This window comes from Rousettus aegyptiacus, unplaced genomic scaffold (genome assembly GCF_014176215.1).
Source record: "Rousettus aegyptiacus isolate mRouAeg1 unplaced genomic scaffold, mRouAeg1.p scaffold_m13_p_12, whole genome shotgun sequence".
Lineage (NCBI taxonomy): Eukaryota > Metazoa > Chordata > Mammalia > Chiroptera > Pteropodidae > Rousettus > Rousettus aegyptiacus.
The window spans coordinates 32,699,796-32,720,629 of record NW_023416287.1 but is presented as its reverse complement, the minus strand read 5'-3'; the positions used below and the strand labels follow the sequence as shown (position 1 = coordinate 32,720,629).

The 20,834-nt window shown below is 36.7% G+C and overlaps 1 protein-coding gene and 1 pseudogene across 3 annotated transcripts in view; one reads left to right on the top strand and one right to left on the bottom strand.

Annotated features, from left to right (window-relative positions):
* The window catches only part of MACROD2 (mono-ADP ribosylhydrolase 2), a 1,752,897-nt gene that overhangs the window by 301,874 nt on the left and 1,430,189 nt on the right, over positions 1–20,834 (bottom strand). The window lies entirely within an intron of this gene.
* LOC118610414 lies at positions 9,176–9,293 on the top strand (annotated as a pseudogene).

The following is a 20,834-nucleotide window of genomic DNA, read 5'->3' as shown; positions in this document are numbered from 1 at the left end:
ACAACTTTGTTTTTCTCTTGATTTTATGCTTTCACAATATTCCATCAAGTCATGATAGAGGCTGGGTATCCTGGCAGGATAATCCCTTTCTTTCTTTCTTTGTCATCATTACTTATTTAGTTGATGAGAGTAAAAAGAAGCATCAGCAAAACCTCACCAAACTGTCAACACAAAAAGAATTACATTCAAAAGAAATCTTGAGCTTACAGATTTGAGATTTGTTTTATTCTCTCTACATTTCATCTTTCCTTTTTGTCAACTGGAAAAACTGTCACCACAAAGAGAGATGGCGATGTCAAAGTGTAAAAGCTACCAACCACAATTGCCTCTTACATTCGTTGTATGAGACCAGGATGAAGCAACTAGGACCACTGAGCTGGGCACTTGTGAGCTGAAGGATACCCACTGGCTTTCCATGGCACATTGGTAACTTTAGGGATAGGGCTTCCCTTCCTATCCTGACCATAAAGCATCATAGGTAAGTAAAAGTAAAATTATTCCACTGCTAGAAAATAATTTTTTCAGTTGTCTATAGCTACTTAGTAAATTACTCCAAAACTTAGTAGCTTAAAATAAATTTTATTTTCTCACAATGATGTAGGTCAGGAGTTCTGACAACATATACCCAGAAGACTCAAAGTAGTCTTTTAACTCATAAGTGTGGTGCTCAGTTAGAATGGCTCTCCATGGGTGATAAGTCTGGGGCCCCAGTTTTTATTCTTCGTTGGGTGAGTTCCTCAGTTTTCCTCCATGTGTTGTCAAGGACCCTGCTTCTCTGAGCTACCCTTCCATGTGGCCTTTTCACATGGTCTTTTGGAGCAGGATAGCTAAGTTTCTTAAAGGGCAGCTCAGGGCTCTGAGAGTACAAAAGCAGAAGCTGTCAGACTTTCTTAAAACTGAGCTTCAGAACCTGTGCGGCATCACTTCTGCTGCGTTCTCTTGGTGAAAGCAATTCATAAGCCAAGTCCAAGGGGAGGGGACCACACAAGACATGAATCCTTATAGGTAAGGTTCATTGAGAGCTTCCAAAGTAACTGACTACCACAGTAAGGGATAGGCAGTTAAAGTCCTCAGTTGTCATTTATCGATATGCCCCTCTCAGACTTGCATTTCTTCTCTAACCACCCCATTACCCTTCTTTCCTTTGGCCATATGTGTGCTCTCCCACTCAGTAATGTGTGAGCACCAGTTTATGAGAACAGATTCTGTGTAACTCTTCTCCACTTCTCTTTTAGTGACCTCATTTTGGAACTTAGAATTGGCCATGGTGGGAATTTTTGTACCAGAGCAAAATTGGCAAACCCTACATCAGAGCTTTGTTTTGTTGTTTTCTTCATTTATTTTGTATTGCCAGATTCCTAGCAAACCACCATCCCACTCCACTCCCATGCTGCCCTATGTAACTTTCTAGCTCCCAAGCTATTAGATTCATAATGGATGGTCTGATAATGATGAAAGGTATTTCTCCACCATGGTTAGGATCATTAAATAGTGAACTAAGCATGGGCTTTGGTTGATAGGCTCATTTAGTTTCAAATTCCAGCCCTAATTACTGCTTGTGTAATCTGAGGCAAGTTACATAATCACTCTCAGGTAGAATATAGATTAATAACATAGCTTTGAGTAATAAGTTGACACATACATTTTTAAAGGTAAAACGAAATCTCTAATGCTTAATTAATACTGTAAGTTCCAATCCTTTTCTTAAGAATGCTTTTCTGACTGTAGGGCTAAAAGCACCATGGGAGACTGGGGTCCTGGCCAATCACAGAATGTCCAGCGTCCTCTTCTCTATTCCTAGTAGTAGCAGCTACCACCAAAGGCCCTGAAATGGACAGGCAGGCACAATACCCAGGCTTCCCTATAGTCTGGCTAGACTTGCTTTGTGAGGAGTCTGTATAAGTGATGGTAGCACATACAGAAGTCAACAGGCTACTCCCCTAACACAACACTCTCCATGCCTGAAGTTCCCCATTGATGATTAATTTCTGTGGCTCCGACAATGTCACTGGGGTTGCCCTCTACATTTTCTAGAGGATTTTTATCTCACAACAGTAAGAAATAGAGCCTGCGCAGTTTTGCTTATGCAGGGTAAAAATTAAACGTTTATAAAGAGATTAATTACTACAATAGCCCAAAAAGAAAAAATATTCTTCAAAGCAAAACATTGGTCTTTAATAACGATGTACTCACACATCACATAAAAGTGCATTTGTAAGATTCATTTTACTTATAAAAATTGCTATTAACTGTCTTTTCAAACTAAAAATTTTAACCCTGAGGTATCAAGATGATGTAAGTGTTCCAAAGTCACCAGCGTATATTCTATATTGTGCAAAATAGTCAATGGTAATTCAAAGTTTGACTCAGATTGCAACCCCACCAAAGAAATAAACTCAATACATTTCACTTCTTTTCTTCACTATTTTTTGTTGTTGTTGTTGCCAAACTAGAAACTGATTATTTTTCCATATTAGAATTTTCCATTCAGTACAATAGCAGATAGAAACATCTAATCATGATGAATAAGGAAGGTCTAAGGAGTCTTAAATTATAAACTTATGGCCCTGATGCATAGGTTGTAAAATGCTGAACATAAGCCAAAAAATGTCAGTTGAAACAACTTGTTTTCACGGAAGCTGCTCGCATTTAACAAGATACATGGAATATTCACAGCAAATGTAGCATAAAAACTTAAAATACAATACAAAAGTGAAATATGTAGCTTCGATTGCTTCATAAATGTAAAAGAATTGTGGTTCTGATTACTTTGTCTGGAGGTAGGGTAGGAGGAAAAATATGTTGAGTATCTAAATTAAATTTAATTCCCATGAGCATTTGCAAAATATATGACGAACCCAGTAATGGATTTGGTTTTGGTTATAGTCTTTAACAAAGTAGGAAAAAAAAACAAACAGATTTTTAAATTTTAGCTTAGGATAGTAATCTAACTTGCTAGAAACACAGTGGGTTTATAATAAATATTTACATGAGCATCAAATTACACTTAGTCATTGTTAAAATTATAATCGTGTCATATTTTCACAGTCTTTATAGAGGCACACAAAATACAGATTTCTTTAATAAAGGAGAGGTAATATAGGAGCACAGGAAAAGAATGAAAAGAAGCAAATTGCTTCTTTAATTGCATAACATATGTAGTAGATTACTGCCAGTTGATTCACAGTAAAGGAAAGAGATAGACACATGAGAATCTTGTTAACCTAATTAAAGCTTTGGAGATATACATATTTCTGACGACTCAAGTTTCAAGGCTCCATTGAGATAATGAACACAAAACCAGGCTTAACCACTTAAAATGTCATTGGTGCCACAAGAGGTTACACTTGTCCTCAGTGAGTTCTTATGGGTGATGTAACACAGATAACTCCTGTTATAATGATCATCCACATGCTTTTAAAATAATGGACCTTTTCAGGCTGCTGCTGATTGATCTACAATTTTCAAATCCTTAGTGAGCCTATCTTCTTTGTTTGTAATAAAGTACTTTAGTCAGAAAACAAAGGCATGAATCATTGTAAATGATACACTTTCTTATTAGCTGATACAGTAATTTCTCCAACATTCACATTTTTTTAATTGCCCTGAAAAGAGTTGCCATTGCTAAACTGTTGAGGACAGGGCTTGGAAAAATCCATGATAAGTAAATGCATTGAAGAACTCTGAAAACTCAGTGCCTCCTATTTTCTAGTGTCAAAGATAAAAGCAGATTAATAGTTTAATTAAACATGTTAGAGATTCTGGGTATTGTAGCTATTACACCTTTGACTTCATGCAGGGCTGCCAAAGATGTAGGGAGGATGAGTACTGAGGTTACATATTTATGATGCACAGCTAACTTGAAAAGCATACCAAGCTAGACAGAACTTGTAATTAACCAAAAGATTCAGTAAATTATGAGATCAATAAAATTTCCTGGGTGCCATACTTTTTAGAACTAGTTAGTGCATTTCTAATTTATTGACAAAAACTTCAGGGACTTGCAGGGAAGATAAATAAAAAGGCTTGGATGTAAAAATAAATATATATGCTTGACAAATCTGAAATACACTGTTTGCAGCTAATGAGGAAGCAACTGTGCATTTTGCTGCATGCTTTATATCTAGAGTAGGGCAGAACATTAAAACCAATATAACTGATAACCCTGAAAACCTTGGTGCAGACAGCATAAGCCTACATTTCCTATTATTCCCCAGAGATGGATTAATTAATGCTTGTCAAAACCAGAGCAATCCCCTGCTGTAAAACTGAAAGTAATGGAGAGGCCATGAATGGCTTGACTCTGCTCCAAAACCATTTCTCATCTATTTGGGAGAAAAATACTGCATACATTTCTAGATGCAGTATGTATACTTCCTTAATCCCAGGTACCTCAAAAACAAACACAAACATTATCTTTGTTGGTTTCGTTATCATTGCTTCAGCAAACATTTATGAAATGCCATGTGGGAATCCAGAGAATAAAAATGCATACATTGAGAGTTCACAGTTTAGTAGGGAACAGACAGAAGAGACATTCCAACTCAATGATTATGATGGGAAAATGTACAATGAGTTATAAGGATACAAAGTTGTGCACCTATTTGAATGTGGCAGGGAGGTCAAGAGGCAGAATGGCTAAGAGGCAACTAAAGGTAATAATAACTATATTATTGCTGACCAGCCTATTTCATAGAGAAACTCTTTTACAAGAGTGATTTAGAGGGCCTTCATACCCAGCGCTGCTCCCTATCAGATTGCCTCTCCCTTACTCCTCTTTCCTGACTAGCTCATATGCATTCTGCAAGTTTCACCTCCAGGAAAATCTTTCCATTGAGGCCTTTTATGACTCACTTTCAATTTATATTTAGTTCTAAATCTTGCCCCTTCAATTTCAATTCTCTCTTAGATCTACCTATTCTCCTTATTGGTTTTACCATATTTTTAATAAATATTATTATTTATTTTGATGGTTGTTTATCTTCATTAATCAAAGTGTGGTTCATAGACCACATCACCGTCACCAGGAAAGTGATTAGGAACACAGAGCCTCCACTCCCACACCACACTTACTGAGTCCGAATCTGTAGTTTAATAAAATCTATGAGTGATTCATATGCACATTAAAGTTTAAAAAGAAAAGATTTTGAATTCTTCATATTTCAATATAGTAGCCAAAGCTCACATGTGGCTATTCAAATTAAAATTAATTATAATTTAAAAATCAAATTTTCACTAGTTGTATTTCACATGTGCAAGATCTACATATAGCTAATGGTTAATGCATTGGACAGTGCAGCTAGAGACATTTATATCATGACAGAGAATTCTATTGAATGTGATAGACTATAAGTTATTTGAGAGCTGGGCCATTTTTTCTCACTATAGAACACTCAGCACCTATAGTGCCTAGAACAGTGAGGACAGGCATGTAAAGTTTTTCTTAAATATAATGAATGAAAGTATGTTAAAATATCTAGCCCACAGAAGGTGCACAATAAATGCTATTTCCTTTCCTTGTTGCCTGTGACCTTCGAACTGTCTCTGGGACATGAACCATGGTGAACCATGGACAACTGCTAAGTAAACTATATCATAAGTTTTTCTTTTTTTTTTTTTAACAGAGATTTTGGGTTTGCTATTCTGGAGGTTGGGATTTAGTAGAACCGAAGGGTCATAGTTCTAACACTTGAGTCAGTCACCTATTTTTAGATTTGACTGTCTGGATATTGAAATTCCATTCTTTCTCCAAAAGCTTGCTTTATTTTCCCTCTTTGATGGATATCTAGTAAAATTAATTTGGAATTTCTTTAAGTGAAATATCAGAATTTTCACAAGCAAGTGCCATAAAACTCAACTCAAGCTGTCTGAAGAAAATAAAAGATGATATATTGACTCTAATATCTGAAAAGGCTGGGGGTGGAGACTGGAATCAGATGTCAGCAGGATCTGATCTCTTCCCACTTTTTTCGGTATGAATTTCTTATACATCAAGTTTATTCTGGAGTCCCATGTGGTAGAAAGATGGTGGCCAAGATCTCTAGATCTCTCTTGTTCCGGGTCACATACAGCAGGAAAGGACAGATAGCTTCTATCTCAAAAGTCTCAGTGAAAGTTATATTGCACACTATTGGCTTTGACTAGGGAACATTCCATCTTTGACCAATTACAATGACCAGTATATGTTGTGGTGATTGGCTGGACCTAAGTCACATGTACATTCCCAAGCTAACCTCATCTGAAGAATGATGGAGTAAGAGTAAAAGAGAGGGTGTTGTTCCCCAGGAGAAAAATCAGTATATTTCTATCAGTAGGAAAATAAATGGGTTCTAGGTGATGAAAACAGCAGATATCTAGTACATGCTGCTTCCTTTAAAGTAAATGAATGAATAAGAGAATAAACAAACAAACAAATATGTGTGTGTTTGTGTGTGTGCATGCGTGTATAATAGAACAGATTTTGAAATTGAGCTAGGCTGTTTACCTAACAATAATCACTATTTATAGCTATGCAAATTCTTGACATGAAAAGTGAAGAATTTATAACCTAGGCCCAAAGCCAATTATAATTATTAATATTAATAGGATTTAAATATCTATTCCTTCATCAGTGTACCGACAATTCATAAGCGTAGAGTCTAAATTTAGTCCAAGCTCAAAGGAGACTCTGCTTCATGTTACCAGCCTAAGCTTTACTATCTCTTTTTGATTTAAGCAGCTTAGTGTGCCCCTGGTCCTTCTCAGTATCCTGTGTCTCTGTTTGCTATAGTGGATCAGAGGCTCAGGTTACTACCAGGTCTTTCCAACCCTGAAGGAATAATTTTTTTTTTTTATGAAATATTGTTGTGTTGCCTCTCTGGGGCAATGTTTTTAGTTCATAAGGCACACTGGGACACAATTAAATAATTCAGTTCAATAATTCAGTGTAAAACTACAAGCCAAGACTTTGGCAATGGCTGCAAATTTCAGAACCTAATTTTGAGGCAAGGAGTTCACATGCTCAACATCATTTGTTAATAGTGCTCACAGATTTTAGATCTAGGCATTTTACCATGAATAATGGGACCAGATCCATTGTGTGTTTTGTTCAAATGAATGTCCTACCTGATATTAATACCACCTGATATTGTTGATAAAGACCTGGATGCCACTTGCTAGGCAAGTGATAGTTTTTTCACAGTCATGAGATACTAGAGCTAGAAGAAGCTCTAGGTATGAGCTAGTAGGTATTTTCAAATTTTGCCCTACTGAGTACTAACGGGTTTCATGGACATTGTTAGAGAGGTCCCCTCAGGTGACGGAGAGCCAAGCAGGCAGTGATTTTCTCCCTAATTATCCCATCAAGTATAGAATTTGGTATTTGATGTATTTTACTTCTGGAGTTTAATCTACAATTTTTTTTTCATTAAATAAAAATTTCAGTTGTTTTAAATGTGTAGAAAAGAATACAGCCATTTGATGAAATCTATTAAAAATGATAATGCAGATCTACATGCACTGATATGCAATGACGTCCAAAATTGCCAGGTGAAAAGAATACAAGATGAGGAAAGCTCTGAATATACGTACTTATATTTAAAAATTAACAAACAAACAAAAATAAATAAATAACTTTGAATGGAAAAATTCTAGAAAGATATGCAAGAAACTGGTGCCAATAGTCTCTGGAGCAGAGTACTGAAGGACAGATCAGAGGAGAATTGGGACTTACTTTCCTTTATATATTTCTGTATTATCTGAAGCCTTTGTTTTTATTTTTTTTTTAAGTGCATCTCCAAAATGTTTTAAAACCACTAATTTCGCTTAATCATTTCATTTTATGGACAATATGACAGTCCTTGCTCAGGTCTACCCGGTCATAGATTCTAAGGCAGAGGAGGTTGCATGAGGATGGCTCTGGCCATCAGGCCTGTGAGAGCTTCATGAAAGAATTTCCGCCTCACATAGAAACACAGGCACTGTCATAGTTTCCTCTTGGCAAAGTAAAAAGAGTAAACCTGGGTCCTCTTTTCTTAGGAGCCTTTCAAACCTACAAGATTCCTTATTCACGACAGACTGCTGACCTCCATCCTGGGCATGAATCCAGGGGAAACCAAAGGCCGATACTACAAAGAGTTAGTCACTCAAAAGTATCCCTGGTTTAGCTGTTCTCATGTCCTTCGTGATACTCGATGACACTTCTGATGAACACTGTTCAGAGCCACTGAATTTCTTTTTCATGCTTTTAATCATTAGGATATAATTGTGATATTCTTCCATTGGTATCACGGCACATGGCAGTCTGACATTTCAGGGGACAATGTCACACCAGTCAGAATTTTCTTTGCATTAGTGGCTGAAATTCATAGGTATTCCAAAATTCTAAGAGGGATGAATGACCATCTCACTATTTATCATCTGTCATTTTTGGATTTTTCTGTTTTAATCTTTTTAATCTAGACACTTGTTCCTGCTTTTTCTGCAAAGAAACACTTATCAGTCAGAAAAAGGTACTGTTCTCTACTAACTAAAAGCAAAGGGGTCAAGGAAATCCCAATGTTCATTAACTAAATGACTTTAAATCATTTGCTTCAGTTTCTTATCTCTAAAATGGGAAAAATAAAAGTACTGGCTTCTCAGCTGCTGTGAGGATTAAATTAGATAAGGCACAGGAAGCACATAGCACAATACCTGTTACGTAGACAGTGCTCACTACATATATAAAAAAGAAACAGAAAACTAGCTGCTGGCAACACTCTTTGTTTCCAGTCTTCATCCACTCTACCCTTCTACATTTTGCCTAAGCCCCTGCTTCTAAACTCTACCTCTTGATTATTTTCTTAGGTCTTTCTAGTTTGAACAACTTTGATTTAGGATACAGCCTTGGTTGTGGCAAATGAAATCCAATTTTCCTCATAGTCTTGGCCTTACTCTAGCTAGACAAGTTCTCTAATTACACCGCCCCATCTCTCCAATCTCTTATGACCAACTTAAGGTGCTCTTGTAAAAATATTATTCAGCTGGATTTTTATTATTCTCTTACACATATTTCCATAAATCTTTTGTCCATTCTTTCCTTATTCAATTTATTCTCAGTATTTGCCTTTTCACATCATGCTACACATTCAATAGATGTAAACTCAAACTACTGGACTTAAAACAACTCATAGGAGGTTTTCAAAACTTCCTTTAATTAGTCTATGGCCATGCTACCCTGAGCACTCTGATCCTGTCCGATCTCAGGAGCTAAGCAGGGTTGGGCCTGGTTAGTACTTGGAAGGGAGACTACCTAGGAAGACCAGGTGCTGTAAGCATAAACAAACAAACAAACAAAACTTTCTTTTAATTAATAAAATGTCCACTTTTGAAATATTAGGGAGGATGGTGATGATGATGTATTTCCAGCTATGAGAACTATGACATTACTGACCATTCTAAGACCAGAGAAGTTCTTGGGTACATAAATCAATTCAAGCCAGGTGAAAATTTCTAAGTGTTAAATAGGGAGCCTTGGCAATCATATAATGTAGGGAAATACAAAAACACACCCTCCTATTTGCATGTACAAAATAATATCTACCAAAGGTAAAATATGTAACCTTCTATTATCTTACAAAATTATAATTCAGCAGACAATATTATCAGTAATTGTACATGAGTACTTTGTCCTCATTTCCACCCATGTACAATGTTTTCCCTTTATTCAAAGATCTCAGTTACAGCAAATTCATTAGTTATGAAATCAAAATAAACAACATAGTTGGACCTCACTCTTCTCGTCTGTTCAAAGAAAGATTGGAAGAGTTCCAGTCAAGGAGGTAGAGTAGGTAAATACTGTGTTTGCCTTTTCCCACAACCATACCAAATTACAACTGAACTACAAAACAACCATAATTGTGAATCACCTGAAGTCTAGCTGAATAGAAATTCTATAACTAAGAATATATGGGAGAAGCCATATTAAGATTGATATGAGGAGTGCAGATATGTAAGAGGTTATTCCCACATCCATGTATGGGGATTAAAAATCAGGGTGGGATATCTCGGATATAGAGTTCCCCACTGAGAAGCGAGGAGTCTCAGCCCAACATGAGGCTCTCCATCCCAGAGCTCCAGGGCTAGAGACAGAGTCTCTATAACTCCTGGCTATGAAAACCAGCAGAAAATGTGGCTGAGTGAGATAGAGGACAGCTGGAATTCCAAGAATTCCTTTTAAAGGGTTCGGGCACAGACTTACTCACTGATGAACTCATTTGCTCTGAGCTCCAGAGCTGGGGCAGCAACTTAAAAGATCGGAGGAACTGAATTGTCTGGCTTCGGGGCAAGGATCGGAGGGTCAACTTTCTCCTAGACGGGAGTGCTGGAAGAAGCCATTGTCCCTTTGTTGAGCTCTCCCACAACCAAACCTCCAGACGTAGGTGGTAACCATATCTGAGACTCCATTGATCTAGCTAACATTGTTTGTCCTGCCCTGGTGAGTCCCTGATGCCCCTGACATACCCAAATTGCAGGCTCGACCAAGCCAATTCCTGTGGCTTTTCTATACAATGGCCTATCTTGGTTCACACAGTGTACCTTCTTAAAATTTCTCAAAGGTTCACAAACCTCCAAAAAGCACCATCTGGCTTTGCTATACCCTGAACTTCTTACTAAGCAGCCGTAGGGTTGACACTAATGGCAGCCAGACTTGGTTTGCAGCTTAACCTCTCCCAGACACCTCTAAGCCTAGTACTACTGGCAACCATCTGCAGATAACTTTGTAGATAATACCAAGTAGCCCTGGACAAGACATAGGAGGCAGTTGAAATTGGCATACAACTGCCAAGAGGCCCCAGGACTAATACACCCAGTAGCCAACTTCAGACCTCACCAGAGCTCTACCCAACCACTTTCACAAACTACATACCCAAAGGGCAGATAGGGCAGGCACCAGAGCCCTACTAAAGTGAATCAAGATCCATAGGGTCAGCCCTTGCATAACAACTCCTCCACTATAGTCAAAGACAGTCCTCACAATCAGCCTGAGAATCAATCATTCCCATTGACACATAAACAGCAACCCATGCTGAACTACAACAGGAGGACACACACAATCCATACAAGGGACAAACCTGGAGCACCTGGCTCAGGTGACCAGGGAGACTGTGCTAGTAGGCTCCATAGGCTATATAATATAAGGCCACTCTACTAAAACTGGAGACAAAGCAGTTCTACTTAATACACAGAAACAAACACAAATAGGCGGCTAAAATGGGGAGACAAATTAACATGTCCCAAGTGAAAGAACACAACAAAGCTCCAGAAAAATGAACTAAACAAAATGGGGACAAGCAATCTATCAGATACAGAGTTCAAAACACTGGTTATAAGGATGCTCAGTGATCTTGGTGAGAACTTCAACAAAGATATAGAAAACATAAAAATAGAGATAGAAAACATTTTTTAAAAAAAGTCAGAAATGAAGACCGAAATACCTGAAATAAAGAATACATTAGAGGAAATCCACATAAGATTAGATGAAGCAAACAATAGAATGAACAGTTTGGAAGATAAGGTAGCAGAAAATACCCAATTAAAAAAACAGATAGAAGAAAAAGAATCTAAAATAATGAGGACAGTTTAAGAGCCTCTGGGACAACACCGACATTTGCATCATAGGGGTACAAGAAGGAGAAGAGAGAGAGCAAGGAATTGAAAACCTATTTAAAGAAATAATAATAGAAAACTTCCCTAATCTAGTAAAGAAAATAGACACACAAGTCCAGGAAACAAAGTGAGGTCTAAACAAGATGAACCCAAAGAGGCCCACACCAATACACATTATAACAAGAATGCCAGAGGTCAAAGACAAAGAGAGAATCTTAAAAGCTGCAAGAGAAAAGCAGTGAATTACCTACAAGGGAGCACCCATGTGACTCTCAGCTAATTTCTCAACAGAAACTTTGCAGGTCAGAAGGGGTTGGCATACAATAATATTCAAAGAGATGAAAAGCAAGGACCTAGAACTATGATTACCCTACCAAGAAAAGCTTTTGTTTAGAATCAAAGGCCAAAGGCTTCCCAGACCAAGAAAAGCTAAAGGAGTTTATCAACACAAAATCAGTATTACAGGAAATGGTGGAGGGACTATTTTAGGAAGAAGAAGAAGGAGGAGGAGGAGGAGGAGGAGGAGGAGGAGGAGGAGGAGGAGGAGGAGGAGAGAGGAGGAGAGGAGGAGGAGGAGGAGGGAGGAGGAGGAGAGGGAGGAGGAGGGGAGGAGGAGGAGGAGGAGGAGGAGGAGGAGGAGGGGAGGAGGAGGAGGAAGGAGAGAGGAGAAGAAGAAGAAGAAGAAGAGGAAGAAAGAAGAAGAAGAAGAAAGAAAGAAGAAGAAGAGAAGAAGAAGAAAGAAGAAGAAGAAGAAGAGAAGAAGAAGAAGATCAGGATCAGAAATATGAATGATAAAATGGCAATAACTATATATCTATCAACAATTATTTTAGGCATAAAGGGATTAAATGCTTCAATCAAAAGACAGTGTGGCTGAATAGATAAGAAAACAGAATCTTTACATGTTCTGCCTATAAAAGACTCACTTCAGATAAAAAACACACAGACTAAAAGAGATGGAAAAAATGAAAACAAACAATAAAAAGTTGGGGTATCAATATTTATACTAGACAAAATAATCTATAAAACAAAGACTATAACAAGAGACAAAGAAGAATGCAGTAATCCCACTTCAGGATATTTAACCAAACAAACCCAAAACGCTACTTTGAAGGGATGTGTAAATCACATGTTCATTGTAACATTCTTTACAATAGCCAAGCTATGGAGGAAACCTGGGTGTCCATCAGTGGATGAATGGATAAAGAAGAGATGGTACCTATATACAATGGAATATTACTCAGCCAAAAAAAAAAAAGAATGAAATCTTGCCATCTGAAAAAACATAGATGGACCTAGAGGGTATTGTGCTGAGTAAGTCAGACAGAGAAAGACAAATGCCATATGATTTCACTTACATCTGGAATCTAAAGACCAAAATAAACAAGCAAACAAAACAGAAACAAATCATACTTACAGAGAACATTTTGAGGGTTACCAGATGGGAGGGGAGTTAGGGGGGTTATTGAAAAAGGGAATACAATTAAGAGTACAAATGGTAGTTACAAAATAGTAATGGAAATGTAAAATATAGTGTAAAGAATATAGTCACTAATACTGTAATAATTATGTATGTGTCAGATGGATACTAGATTTATCGAGGTGATTACTTTGTAAGTTGTATAAAATGCCTAATCACTGTGTACACTTGAAAGTAACATAATACTGTATATCAACTATAATTGAAAAATATATATTTAAAAAAATTAAAGTACATATTGGATATACACTATTTTAAGTTCCTTCTAGCTCTAAATTTCTATGGCTTCTCTGAAGTTGTTTCATGTTCTTAAGCTTTTGATGTTTACATAAGGCTAGATATTTGCCCTTTCTAGGTCGCGCTCTAATCAAATACACCTTCTTTCAAAAAGCACATAAATAATGAAGGTTATTTACAGAAAAGTTATTTATAAACAAATGCAAAAAGAATGATAGAATTGTTAAATCACTATTTTGCTGACTCCATGTAGTTATTCAGACAAGATTCATGAATGGATAATATAAGCTTTAGATTTGGATAAACAGTGATGCAATAATTTTCAAGTGTTACTCCACAGATTATTCACTAATTGAAGAAAGAAAAGTGTGTGTGTGTGTGTGTGTGTGTGTGTGTGTGTGTATCTTTATTATAGAGACAATCTGGTGGCCACCACCATAGCTAAGTGATCAAACAACACCACTAAAAATATTAAGAACCTCCTAATATTAACAAAATACACAGAACCACCTAAAACATTTTCTAGCCAAAAATGTTTAATCTGAATCTAATCAAGCTTCAAGATGTAACTTCCAGTTTACAAGAAAAAGAGTTTATAGAAGAGCACATTACTTTAAGGAAACAATCACAACAAATCCAGAGTGTTATCAGAATTTACTGTCCTACATTAAAAGAAACTAAACTAACACGAAAAATAAATGCAGTATTCACACCTTGATTGGATGATGGTTCAAAGAACAACAATGAAAATTCGTAAAAGGTTTGAGGCTCGATTAAGGAAATTTGAATATGACTGGGTATTAGAGGATACAAAATATTTGTTCATTTTCAGCCATAATGATATTATGGCTGTGTAGCACAACATTATTTTTCTTTGAAGATGTATGCTAAAGTTTTTTGATAAATCATCATGATTTCTCCAATTTGCTTTCATATGAATGATAGACAGACAAAGAGAGACAGACAGAATATGGATGGAGGGATGAACAAATGAACAGACAGATGGACAGGTGGATGGATATGTGCACAGATGAATGAAGAAAGAAGGAGAGCAAATAGACAAAATTCCAATTGTTGAATCTAGATAGAAGACATATACATTTATCACACTATTCCTTAAACTTTTCTTAATGTTTGACAATTTTTATAATAAATAAATTGGGAGGAAAGTACCTTCCTCCATGAGAAATGATACAAATGTAAGGGTGAGTGGGTCTCTTCAACAATATAGAAGGGTCTTCCCCTATCATGCTCTTGTCACTCTGTGTTGCAGTTGTGTGCTTGTCCTCCACTAGATTGTGACCTTCTTGATGCCAAGGGCTAGGTCTAGGTTTGTCCTAGCTCCATTGTTTAGCACCAGTGCCCTGCTCATAACTAACATATAGCAAATATTTGTTAAGTTTAATTGAAATTTATGTACAGATTACATCCCACTGATTTGGAAAGCAACACATTTATTTTTGACACATAGTGATAAAAACAATAAAAATCCAGTGTTCAAAATAAACTGAAAACAATAATAGAGTTAGAAAAGTAATACATAAATCTTACCAGGGTCAAATAATTTTCTTAATATCTGGCACCAGAGTTTCTCCACGGGGAAGAAATGAATATTTGTTTACAAAAGTATTCTGATGAATAATTATGTATAAATAAGAGAGACACTAGAGAAGACTGTAGAAGAATAAAGTAGAGATAAAGGAGGAGGGTTGGATCCCTCTGAATTAGAGATGAAAGGGGCTAATTAATTAATTATTTATTTAGCTCTTTTCTCTTCCTCTCTGAAGTTGCCTGAGGGTCAGGAGATTTCCTTTTTCTTTAATAAGGGGTGTCTAACACTCAATTTCAAATTATTTGCCTTTCTGGGATGTAAGCTGCTCTGTATGTTCTAAAACTTCCGGTCCATTAATGCAATGGGATATAAATCAATTTTATAAAAGTATTAAGAAATCAGATACATACAGATAAAAACCTCAGTTTAAATATAATTAAATACTTTGTTACTTATAAGGCTATTCATTTACTTTTCCATATATCTTTACACTTTCTAAATTTAACTACCACTCTTTTACTATCATCTTTATAGTATGAACTATTAAGTATATCTTCAAGAGAAACAAAATAGAGATGAAGAATAGGGAGGCCAGTTCACTGAAGAGGGAGAGCTTCACCAGATGGCATGACTTCCAAGGGGGCCATTGCAGGCTGGGGTCTGATTATAGACTTCCATTTTGTCAGAATACCCAGCAGTGAGGATGCTTATAAAATGATTCTCATATCCATAAACAAGAATGGCACATGTTTTATTCATAATCATAGAAATCTCTGGTCAGAATAACCATGGCTACCATATTTTCAGAATTTAAACCCCTGGGCGGAGCAAACCAGAAATCAGAGGACTGCCTAATACGCATGAAAACAGGACAAGGAAATAATATACTTCAAACTGGAACTATGGTTTGGTGGGCCATCTCCATTGCATAGCTTTTTTTCCCCCTCTCTATAGACTGAAGAATACTTTCTGCTAGGTTTATGTAGGGTTGGAGAAACATTGCCAAATTCTTACTCTTTGCTGATCACTTGAAGATTGAGTGCAACCCAACTACCTGATTTCAGTTTTTATTGTGGCTATCATATTATAGCCCTACTTCTCCAGATCCCCTTGCAAAATTCACTCAAAATTGCAAACATGATCCTGTTGGTTATCAGAGACTGTATAGCAATTTTATATGAACATAGTTTAATTACAAGAGGCAAGTTGTATCCCCTTATTATCAAGCTACTCTTTGAGAATAGGAGTATACCCTATTTCAATCAAGGCACCAGTCTCATGTACATCATTACCCATACAATTAATTTTGAGTTTCTCAAAGCATATTAAGATAGTTTGAGAAATAATTCCTTTAGAAGAAACCTCACAACTGGCGTACAAACTTGCACAAACTCTTGATGAAGCTTGATTGAATTGAACATTAGCTCAAATACTCACCAATCATTTAGAGGCAAAACAGACAGCACTAGGACAGCAAATGCAATTATATCCTTTTCTAATTATCTTTAAAGTCTTTGAATTATGATAAGGAGAAAGTCTATTCCTTTTTTTATTATTCAGTTCAACTCTATAATGCCACGTTCACAGAAATCATACAATCATCTGTGGACACCATATCATACTTAGAAACAGCCTGTAGTAGACTGAATTATTGTCACTAATTATTCTTCCCTTCTGTGTGATCAGTTTCTGCCTTGTGGCTCTGTAGTTCATCCCACTAAAAGTAAAGTGTACTTCCCACGTGCTGGCTTTAGGTTTGGCCATGTGATTTGTTGTGACCATTGAGATGATAGCAGATATGATGCAAGCAGAAGCTAAAAATGTGTAATTGTGCATGTATCTTACACTTCTGCCATCTTAATGGAAAAGAGTTTATCCTACTTAGCTGTTGCTCCTCAGCCTGAGGTGCCAGAATAAGCACATGAAGAGCAGTACTGAGAACAATTCACAGAGACGTGCCAAGCCCAGCTGGACACACAGGTTAAGACAGTGCCGTGGAGGCAAGACCTGCCTAGATTGCCAACCCCGGGCAATCCCCAGACACATGAGTGAGAATAAGTGATTGTGGTTTTAAGTCTGTGATGTCTAGGGGAGTGTTATGCAACAATAGCTGATTCATACATTGACTGAACTCAATGTACTCACCTCGATTTGGGGGCCTCAATTACTTACTACAAAATATATTTCTTTAAGCTACTTAAACCAAGTCCCATTAAAGAGAGAGTATCCACTCTGCTCACTCTGTAGGTTGCACTTGCTCTTGGTTTTGATCATTTCATCTAACCCTCTCTGTTGCTCAGTTCTTCCCCAAAGTTACAATTCTTCCTTTGCTCTTTTTTTTTTTTCCTTCAACAAAGTGAGACTTGCTTGAACTTCCCAGAACTCTTGGTCATATTTATTGGAAAGTCACAACTGTTCAATCTAGCTGTGGACTCAAACCGAGGGTGATTTCTTTAATTTAGTCCCAGTGTTGACTGCTGATCTAAATTACCAAGCCATCACACTCATGATTTATGATGCAGAGAGATTGACCAACTGATTTATACCTGTTCCTCACTGCAGCCTGAGAGTTATGTCTAATGGGGACACAGCCAAGACTTTCAGAGACAAGGATACCTGTGGAGCCATCATTACACACACCACTGTGATTAAACTTCAGCTCACATGAAAGTGTCATGCACTGCTATTGCCCTATTCCTGTTTTAGCAGTTGGTACATTGATGAGTGATACACTTATTGGTAAATAAAGATACAAGGGGTTAAATATTTGGTGATGAAAAGAAACCTACCTTTGGGTGGTGAACACATAATGCAATATATGTGACATATTGTTAAACTGTGCACTTGAAATTTATTTGACTTTATTAACCAATGTCATCCCAATAATTTTAATTAAAAAAAGAAAAAAGAAATAAGAGAATATGTGAGCTCAGTTTTGCTTCTCTTTTGTAAGTGAAGTAAGTGATTTTCTTATACCCAGTTTATTTCTTCCTTTACTTTTTTTTTTGTCTAACTTCTTTAAGTATCTGTGTTTATTAACCTTATATTAAAGGGTAACAATAGAAAAGAATGATTTTTTTATTATGTAAACATTTGAGGACTTCAATAATAAGATATGCCAGTAGGTAAAAGAGAAGAAAAGAAAGGAACAAGAGACCAGGGTAGGATGAAAGTTTTACTATGCATTTATTTTTTCAAATAGTGCCATTATTTTTTTGAGGGGCTACTATGCACTAGACACTATGCTAAGTACCAAAGATACAAAGAAAAACAAGATCTAATCTCAGCCTTTCTGAAACTCAACACCAATTATCATAGCTCTCATGCTTTTCTATGACAACAAATGAATTCAAGAGCTAAATATCCATATTCCCAGGCCCCCTGCTCAGAGACACTCATACATCTAGGTGGATACTAATTCCTGGGTAGAATCCAGGAATATTAATTTTGCTAAAGATAATATTAACACATGTGCAGAGATTATGCTCTGAATAATAACAGTCAAGTCAGTGTTAACCAGGCTCTGAAACGGTGTAAACCCAGGGATTAGATGAGTCCTTTTGGTTAGTCCAGATCAGTCTAGTGGCGGAAGGTATAGCAACATCTAACATTAGTGTGGGTACAGAGTAGGAAGTTTGTCAGATGAAAAAGAATAATGAGGGGAAAATTATAAGGTATTACTGAAAATATAAGAGAAAGTTGAAAAAGATAAGATTAGAGAGGCAAACAAGGGTCAAATCACTAGGGATTTAATAACTCAACTGTGTTCATAACAATAGTTAAAACACTCATGAGCTGTAGACTACACCAAGAATGCGGAATGGATTTTTTTATCTTTACAACATGGCTATTATGCGGATGACATCACTCTCCTAATTTCACAGAGGAGGAAACTGAGGTTTAAATGTTTGAGCTAGTGTCTCAATCTTGACCCTATTGTAATTCTTGGGAAGATGATTCTTTGATGTGGAAGGTCATCTTGTGTATTGCAGGGTGTTTAACAGTATCCCTGGCCTCTCTACCCACCAGATCCCAATAGTGGCCCCCCCACCCCGCCCGCTTCCACCACCCCTCCAGTCAGTGTGACAAAAAGTTCTCCAAACATTGCCAGAAGGACCGGGGTGGGGAGCTTAAAAGTAACTCTATCTGAGAACCACTTGTTTAAATCATTACAAATAAAGTCTCAGAAGTGGCAAGGCGGAATTTAGTGTTATTCTATTAATCTCCCAGCTCACACTCAGAAACATTTGCTAAGAAAGTTAGCACAAAATAGAAATGATTAGATTAAAACTATGTTTCAAAAAAGAGATCACTCATTTGTAAAAGTCTCAGCACAAACTCAAGAAAAAAAAAAAAAACGGGTTACCATTTTTAATAAAAAAAAAAAAGATGAAGAATAGAATCTAAACATAGTATTTGTGGGCTTGAATGCATGGTTTGAACTGCAAATGGAGGTCTGAAGTTGGAGTAAAAATGTCACACATACACAGCACAGTCCTTGCCTGTGGTTCCTGCAATTTTACCCCATGATGTCTTAAAGTAAATGTGACATTACACACATTTTAGCATCTATTTTCACAGCAGGAAGTGTAAGATAAAGAGGCTCAATCAGTATGTTAAAATAAGATCTGATGTAGGGGAAAGAGAGAAGCTTTCAAATCATAAGAAATATCATCTCAAGGAAATTAAAAGCCTGAAATATGGCATATGATTACTGACACCAAAATCCTGCTATCGCGCTTCTGAAGGACTTTTAGAGTTTCTTTCTCTTTGCTAAATAAATCTGCAAAACTACACTGCTTTCCTAGGTGTCATTGCGCTTCAGTGGGAATATTTGTGTGCATAGATATCATCATCAAACTTTTTCAACTGAAAATTCGTTGGAGAAAAATGAGTTGCTCAAATTAATAGCATGTCAAATAAAAACAATCTTGATGGTTACTTTTTCAAGCTTGTTTCCATCTTTCCAACTAAACTGAAGAACATATTTGTACCATACAGATGTTATGCTTTGAAATCAATTAATCAATAATCATATCACACTGATACTTTTCCTTCCTGCCTGCCTGCCTCTCTTCCTTCCTCTTTTCCTCCCTCTCTCCTACCCTTCATTAGGGATTAGCTTAATATATATTTACTAAATATTCACTGTACGTCAGGCACTCCATGAAGCTCTAGGAGTATATAATGGAGAGTCAAAATAGATGCATGAAACTTTAAATCTAGACGGTGAGGTAGACAGTAATAAAAATATCAGTCAAGCAAGGCAAATCTAAAATTCTAATGAGAGTTATGGCAAATGGGTAACTGTTTCAATGAGAACCTCTAATGGAGCACTTTCATTTAGTCAGAAAGAAGGGAAGGCCTCCCTGATTTAATATCTGAAGGATAAGTAGGAAGTATCCAAATGAGGAATAGGAAAGGATTTTATGCAGTCAAGACAATATAGAAAAAAAAAAGCCTCCGGTTGGTGGGGACATGGAACATTTGAAGAACTAAAAGAAGGTGAATTTGGGTAGAAGGCACAGGACCAAGAACAGGATGGTGAGGTAGGTGGAGCAGGGCCTTGCAGGACCTCTGGTATAAACCATATGTGGACTTTTGTCCTAATCCTGAGAGCAAGAAGAGCAATAGGAAACTTTTGCTATCTTGAAAGTTTTTTTATTTGTTTCTATAGAAGACAGGCATGCACAAAGACAATAAATTATATGATGTGTAGAGCTTATCTTAAAAATAACTAGAAATAACCAAGATGTCATATATTTACAAATGAAGACCTGAACAATGCATTTTATATTGTTTCATTTTTAAATTGGTTTCTAAGATCGTGCACAGTAGGAAACAAGTATAGGCATTCATTGCACACTATATCTCACTATACTTGGTTCTTGAAAAAGTGTTTAGATTTAATAGTAAATGTGTGTCTATGATCAGTTTGGA